Genomic DNA, 8,622 nt, shown 5'->3' with positions numbered 1-8,622 from the left:
AAACATCACATAAGGGAACAATTCCATCAAACAGCACGTCAGATCAGTACACTTTTATTGTCGCTTAGTGCAATCCAAAGCAAAACTAGCGGCACAGTTAGTGACAAAAGCCCACAGCCACAGCCGCCACATAATAATACAATTAATAGGTAACAGTTCTCAACATCCTTTCATCACAGCATTTGTTTGAGATATACATGAACAAAGCACATGTAATTCCGTATGATTAAGAGAAAGTACCTTGTGGCTAGCATTGATGCATCACAAGAGAAGGAACAGCCGATCAGAGGGCGATCATCTCCAATCTCGCTACACTCCAGGACAAACTCCCCAGCCTGCTTCACGACGAGTTCGGCCTCCGCCTCTGGGTTCTCATCGGAATCCTCGTGGCAGCGCTTGGCCATCTCAATCCTGGCCTTGGCACGGGGCAGCGAGTACTGTGCAATGTCGACACGCGCCTTGAGAAGCTCCTACGTGCCCTTGGTGAAGAAGGGGTACTGGATCTGCTCGTCCTTGCCGGTGCGTGCAGCGTGGTCGTCCTCCTGTGCGCGGAGGAGACGGTCGACCTGGCCATCGGCCTCGAGCCGGACCATGAGGGTTCGGAGGTGGTCGTGGCGCTCCATTTCACGCTCGCCAAGGCGGCGGAGGTAGGCCCACACAGCCATGGCGTAGGCGCGGCGCCGCTAGAGGAGCTCCGGCACCGATTGCTCGTGACGCTCCCACGCGGCGCGGTGGTCGTCGGAGACCTCGTAGTCGGCATCGCCTCCGCTCCCGGCGGAGGAAGTGGCGGCGGCGGGACGGGGATGGGAGCGATTGGCGGGTGGATGGGGACGGGGAGCGGAGCCATGGGAGGAGTGGGGGCCGGGGGCCACAAATTTTTTTAAAAAAAATTGCTTTTCCTCAATTTGGTAATATTGCAACGGAAGAAAAACATCGAATAACCCTAGAAAGTGATGACATAATGTTACATATCTATTTATATTTATCCTTTTTATAAAATTTAAAGTCCATAATTTATTTTATTGATAACCATAACATCTATGGTATTAGATAGTTAATATTTACAATAATATGTAGCTTAAAGACATATTTATTTAATAATAATAATAGAAAATAGTTACATCTTATCTCACTCTAATATTATCTCTTAATATGCCTCAGTATTATATTAAAACATGAGAAGTTTGATGCTAGCATTATTTTTTTTTAATTTAGATTAGGATTCCTATGAAATATGAATCAAGCATCACATTAAATAGGGTACCATTAAATTTTTATAATAATTGGAGCAAGATAACTACAATTTTAATTTTACAGTAAAAAGCATAGGTAAGCATTTCTAAAAAAAAAGTGTACTAAAATTTGTGATATTTTTTGTTTACTACATGGATCTATATATGTAGAGCTGAACAAAATTTGTTTTATAATTTTTAGATTTTTCTATGAATTACTATGCATTTATTAATTTTTAGCCGATTTAAAAATTAAAAGAAAAGTAAATTGGAGATTTTATATTGGGAACCCTAGAAAAATTTTTATTCTTTTTTCTTTCCATCAGTATCGATTCCGGTTGGGATTCCGGGCTGATTGGCCGTACAGACGGCAGAGGCGAGCGGTTGGAGCCGAGTAATATGAGATTTTGCATTAGAAACCCTAGATGTTCTTTATTTTGTTTTTGCCTTTTTAGAAACGTTGGGTGGAGGAGATCGGTAAACCGAACACGGACAGAACACGGACAGGAGGGCAGAAGAAAATATTTGGCAAACTGAAATTTTGGCTCTTTATAGATATGTATAGATTATCACCGTTGTCAATCATTGGAGGATTTTTTTTTAAAAAAAAATGGGCAGCACTTCCATTAAACACAGGCTACCAAATCGTTAGCAACCATTACCGCAACACTTTCAGGTAAGGAGGCCGAGATCATCTCCTCTCCCTCAGTGCAAACATAACTTTCCTCTTAATGAAATACAGACTCAAAGTCCGATCGAGAAAAAAGTACAAACATGACCCAGGCCAGCCTGCTCACGTGCGGCTACATTACAAACTCTCTTCACAAAGCAACCCTCAAAACTAGAAAGATTTAACCTAGGCAAGGATTTGATCTCCTCCACAAGATAACCAAACACCGAAGCAGCATCGGCTTCAGACTCTAGAGCCCGGACAACTTCTTGAGCGTCGGTCTCCAGAATCATCCAAGAGATCTCCAAACTGATAGCTTCGTGCAAACCCTGGAGGCAAGCGATCAGTTCCGCTTGAAAAGCATTCAAGAGATTATTGCCAATCTTTCCTCTCCCAACAGCGATGACAACCCTGTCACAGTCACGAATAAGAAAACCCCAGCTACCAGACTTCACCTTCGGAAGGAAAGAGTCGTCACAATTTAACTTCAGCACTCCGTCATGCAGTCCATTTCTCTCTACTCAGCCTGCTCGGCACCAGCTCCTTGACATACAGGTTTGAGTTCTCATTAGCATAGAATTCAATGCTCCAGGCAATAGCTTCAGTACTTCGTCGATGACCCTCCTCCCTAATGAGGTTTCTCTCTATCCAAATAAACCAGAGAATGACCACCATAAGTTCTTTCTTTGGTTCCTTTTGCTTCAGAATCCATTCTACTGCACTGTTGGCACCTCGCAATTCCGGCTAGTACTTCTCCCTCAGCTTCTAGGTTGAGCAAGCGCCAGACATTCTTGGGTCTTGGCTAGATGGCATTTGAAAAACAGGTGCCCACCATCTTCGGCTATGGGCCTGCAGTTCACCTGGCTGATAAGCCATATCTGCAAGTGCTATTCGCTGATTTGTTGTAAAAAAATTATTAAATGACTCGTAGATGCAATAGATAAGCTCAAGCGAATAATTAATTTTCATCCTGCGGCGTGCTAGGTTACATCTGAGTGGGTGATTGTCGACGAAAGCTGGTCGGCAGTCTACCTTCGGGTATGCCCACGGTAGTAGTTTATCGGTAGACGGTGCGCAAGCTACAAACTCGATGGTGACGCAAGACACGGACAAGCTTTTTATCCAGGTTCGGCCGCCGTGTGGGCGTAATACCTACGTCTTGCGTCTGATTGTATTGATTTGTGTTGAGAGAATAATATGTATGATGTGTCCTCTAGGGGACCCCTGCCCCTCCTTATATATCGTGAAGGGACAAAGTTACAAGTAAACTATCCTATTTGGTACAATATCTTGTAGCCTTGCGGTGCACGCTAACCAGCGTCGTGCGCCGCACGTCTTCATCTTGTGGGCCGAGCCACCTCTAATGGTGCGGCCCATATCGGCTCATGAGGGTATAGGGGTTTATACCCCCACAATGACTATTGTGAGAGAGCCGCCACAAGAAATGCTTAACTTTGTTTGGGTATTCGACATAGCAACCACACTCCATTCCTCTTATTCGCACTACCAATCTGATGACTTCCCATACATCTGTCTCTAATAGCATCATCCTGGCCAACTTTGTACGCACTTTTAACATTGAATATACTATGCTTATCAAAGTGCCATGACAACACATTAGATCGTCCTTCGCGGACCTTCATCAGAGGAATCGAAGAAAAGGGACTGTGACCTCATGGTATTTCGAACCTTAGTAGCATTAGAGGCTATGAGTTCGACTCTCCATGAAAAAAGAATATTCTAGAGTTTAAAGATGTTGTGTTTTCAATGGTAGGATGTTCTCGTCGACAGCAAGACGTTGTATTTTATAATTCTAAAAAGAAACAAAAAAAAATTGGAACATGGATCCTCCATCCACCCCTCACCTCTTCTTTTTCTTCACATCTGGCCAGGCGAAGTTCCTATCAATAGCGAGACGTTGGAACATGGATCCTACAACCACCCCAAGACTCTTTTTTCAGATCAGGCTTGGTTTCGATACAAACATGTTTAGCTTAGTTCATGTATGTGAAAGTAGGTTGAGATGAGACTAAATTTTTTTTTCCATCCCTAAATACGAGTAGTATCTGAACAGATAAAACCTTGTTAATTCGGCAGTTTCATCCAAGAAAACAGGCCTCTAACCACCACATATAGCACAAAGTCCCATCTCAAGTATATGTTGCAGTTCCTATTGATGTCATTTGAGGCTCACTTGAGCAATTACAATATACAAAATATTGCTTATATGTTTCGTTAGGTATTTATGGTGTCATTTGTAATACTCTTCAACATTGAGGGCCCTTTATCAAGCTAGGCAAACCAGCCCAAATTAGGAGACGAGCTCCCTTTTCTCAGCAGGTGCTTGTTCTTCCACTTTTAGGGTTGAGAGTGGCAGAGGGGAGATTTGATGGGTGAGGCTTTGACATAATAACTCCATCAATTAAAAAGTGAAATTGATGGGGATTTAGAGTTTCCCCCAACCTTGTTGGTTCCCATCTCTTGTATCTTCATCTTATAGTGGATTGTTTGCTTATTGTCGCCCGTGGTTTTTTTCTGCAACAGGTTTTCATTTAATCTTGGTATCAACTTGTGATTCGACATTTATCTTGTCATACTTATGGATTGATTCATATCTTGCTTTCTATTGGTTCAATTTTGTTCAAGTCCATAGTGTATGGTTAGGCATACATGGGTTCTTTGATATGTTTATGATGGGGATTGATCGATGTGTTAGTGAGCTAATCTTTGCAAGTATATTCCCTATTGTGAAGTTTGGACAACACCATGTTTGAAGAATTCAAACGTACTAGTACTAGGGGGCTATTTTTTAGTATTCATATACGGTGTCCAGTGAAATGTCTGTGAATAATTAGGATGCTAGTCTTGACATTTCTGCTACCCCTTTGCGCTCACACTAACGGTTATCACTTTCCACCCATCGAGGTCACCTTGATTAGTTCTTGTAATCTTGTGAATGTGCCTTCTAGCTTGGTCATGGGTTTGTTATGGCCATTGATGCTGGTTGTCGTCTTTTTATCGATGTTGGCTCATTGCGGTTGGGGCCTCTTTTGAGGATTGAACCCTAGTTCGTTGGTGGTTGTGGTTCAACTGCGTGCCACTTGTCTCCTACCGTCGACACAACCACCCATCCCTAGTTCTCCTTTTGGCAAAGGTGTGGTCCATGGAAGGGGTTGTGTTTTCATTGTGAGGACTAGGTTGACCGCTACACTTCTACATAAAATTCATTTCAATTAGTTCACGGCTTAATTATGAGTGTCTCCTCTAATGATTAGTCGTGTTGCTGTTTGTCTTGTTTTTATTTAGTGCTACTCTTCATTCATATTCACAAATTTGTTTCTATGTAATTAATTGAGTGGGAACTTTGTGTTGATGATCCTTTATATGACTAACCTCGGAAGGATGCAAAAATTCAATGCATGGTGAGATCTCGGTAAGTAAACTTGCTAGGCTTACCAGAATTGTGTTTGAACTTTCTGATCCTTTTAGACGCTATATATACATACGGAGATCTATTGGTCTAGATTAATAAGGCATTAAGAAGCTCCATCGTTCATGTCGTAGGCTTAGGCTCGGAGCCAGCTAGCGGTGCCGCCGGTGCGTGTCTACATACACCTACACGTTCGTATACGTGATGCTCAGCTACAGTACTGGTACTGCTACACTGTGCTGAAGTTACGACACATCATTAAATCATGAGTCATGACACGTACGTACGTACGTACATACATACTGTAAGCGTACGTGTATACGCCACTCTTTACGTAAAAGTACCATGAGTGCTCTACACATTTTTACACTAGGGCCTTGTTTAGTTTCAAAAAAATTTAAAAAACCGACACTGTAGCATTTTTGTTTATATTTGACAAATATTATCTAATCATAGACTAACTAGGCTCAAAAGATTTATCTCGTCAATTTCGACTAAACTGTGCAATTAGTTTTTATTTTCGTTTATATTTAATATACTTTATGCATGCGTTTAAACTTCGATGTGACGGATAATCTGAAAAATTTTGCAAAACCTTTTAGGAACTAAACAAGGCCTAGCTAAACCCTGCAGGCCAACTATTAACAACGCACCGTACCAGCATTATTTGTCTATACTGCCTCTGCTTTACGCCGGTCTCTCGCCGGCTCTCAGCGGTCAGCCAGTCACACACCACGCGATGATTAGGATCGGAAACGGCGAGGCGGCAAGCAGAGAGCGAGAGCGGGCGAGCGAGGACAAGAAACAAAGCAAGCAAAGCAAGGGCAGGCGTCGTCGGCCGGGCTCGGGGCCCCGCCCCGCCACGCCCACGGCTGCAGAGCGTCGCGGGATCTCGCGCGCGACGGTCCATTGGCATGTTGGCTGGCTGCCGCTGGGTGCAGTGTGGTTCGTTTTGCCCGTGCTGACACGCAACGCAGACGTGTACTCCTACGTACGCGCGATCAAATCCGTTGTGTCGCTTCCTGCAGTGTGATCGCACCTCGTACGTCGATGGAAAGCGAGTGCCCCTTTTGTCCGTCGAGCAAAAGCAGGGTGTGTGGCGACCAAACAGAGATGACCGGAGAAGCAAAAAGTGCCGTAGCTAGAGTAGTCGTCGTGCACCAGCAGGGAGCCTCGAGCACAGTTCACGGCTTTTCCATCGCTCGCCCTGCTAACTTTGTGACTTCGGAGACGACCATGCATCTCTGATTTAATTTGGTGTTTCTGGGTTGGAGGGCTGATCCAGCAAGAGTCTGATGTCTGCCGCATACGGACAGATATTATCGATATTATATTTATTTTTATATTTATGGTCGGATTCGGATTCGAATATTGATAATTTCAACTATGTCGGATAAGATATAATTGTATATTGACGTTACAAATATACGATTTAAATATTCGGATATGGATACAATATCAGATGCTTTTTTTGACTGGACCTAGAGGGGTTTGCACCCCTACTGGGTAGGGTAGGGTATCGGATGTTGAATATTCGAATTGTATACGGACAGATCTAAACCTCTTTAAACAAATTCGATTTCAAATATGATCAGAAAATAACCGTACTATTTTCTGATCGTTGCCAAAATTCTTTATCATGTAATCACAAGTGCGTGCTTTTGTGGGTGTTGAGCTGCCTCGGTAACTAAAGATTACCGTGGCCGCTTTAGGTTGTAATAAAAAATTTCTCTATTTCTTAATGAAATGCATACCTCGTCATGATCAAGAGAAAAAAAAAAGATTTGGTATTTCTGGGGATAATAAGTTTTGGATGTCTGTGGAGTCTGGGCTGTGGACTGCTAGCTTGTTTGTACTGTACGAGATCACTTGATAGATTTTTTTTGCCTGCCTGCAGATGAGAAGAAAGATGCATGGTTGTTGCGATCGAGCAGTAGAAGCGATGGGCTATATATTTTAACTAACCATATGCATGTTTACTTTCACTAGGCACGTACACCCTTCCTTTAGTTCCTTTTGCCTGCACTCACACATGTACCGTCGACGCGTACGTACACCAAAACGCAAATAAGGTTACGTACAGTTTGCCGATAATAAGAAAGAATAATCTCGCTTGTTTGCTAGCTATACACTAGCTCGATCTCCACCATGCATTGCCTATTGTTGTGTCGTTGTGCATGGTACAGGGCCGCAGCATGCTTGTGTTAATTCTCGATCGTACATACTACGTCGTAAAGGCACAGTAAAATGACACCCTTTTTCTGTTGTGTCATGACTGCGTACTTGTACGTGACAGAATCTTAGCGATGCGATTGATTCCGCTGCGCCCGCCTCTGCCAACCAGCAGCACGCAGCAGATGGATTCGAGGGAAGACGGCAGCACGCACATCAGTACTGATCACCGGTATCATATCAAAGTGCAGTTAGTTGTCGTCCGCCGGCGACGAGACCGGCGCGCCGGACGGATCGAACAGTGCCCGAGATCCAGCACGCGCGAATCGCCGTAGCAGCGGCCACTCGGCTACTCGTCGTCGGCCCGGTCCCCGGCCGGCCGGGGAGCAACTTGTAATTTCCACAATAGGGTGGACACGCGCACACCTCTTATCCCACCATTCATTGTTCCGTGATTAGTGCAGGTAAAAAAAGCACTCCTACACTGATTCTAAAACACTAGGGCATAGATTTTAGAACACTCTAGCACAAACCTTAATGCAAAATAGACGTTGGGAGATAAGGGGAGGGCGTCCACCCCGTTGTGGTTTTGTATTTAGGCCCTGTTTAGTTCTCCACCTAAAAATTTTTCATCTATCCCATCGAATCTTTGGACACATGCATAAAACATTAAATGCAGATAAAAAAATAAACTAATTACACAGTTTGGTTGAAAATCGCGAGACGAATCTCTGAAGTCTAGTTAGTCCATGATTAGACTTAAGTGTTACAGTAAACCACATGTGCTAATGACAGATTAATTACGCTTAATAGATTTGTCTTGCAGTTTCTGGATGAGCTATATAATTTACTTTTTTATTAGTTTTTAAAAACTTCTCTTGACATTCTTCTGACACATTTGATATGAAAAAAAAATTAATCTCCAATCTAAACAGCGCTTACCGGGCCGGCGAGTCATCACTTCGTTCGTTGGTTCGCGCCAGTCGGCTTGCATGCTTGCTGTTGCTAGCTGTTTGGTCTAGACAGCGACTCGGCCCCGCCCGGCCGGCCGCCGATACCAACAAGCAAGCAAGGGGTGAGGCCGTGAGGGCATGCAGGCGTCGGTCCAGGCGACGGAA

The sequence above is a fragment of the Sorghum bicolor genome, chromosome 7, assembly GCF_000003195.3.
Source record: "Sorghum bicolor cultivar BTx623 chromosome 7, Sorghum_bicolor_NCBIv3, whole genome shotgun sequence".
NCBI classification, from domain to species: domain Eukaryota; kingdom Viridiplantae; phylum Streptophyta; class Magnoliopsida; order Poales; family Poaceae; genus Sorghum; species Sorghum bicolor.
Note: the sequence above shows the minus strand (reverse complement) of the source record.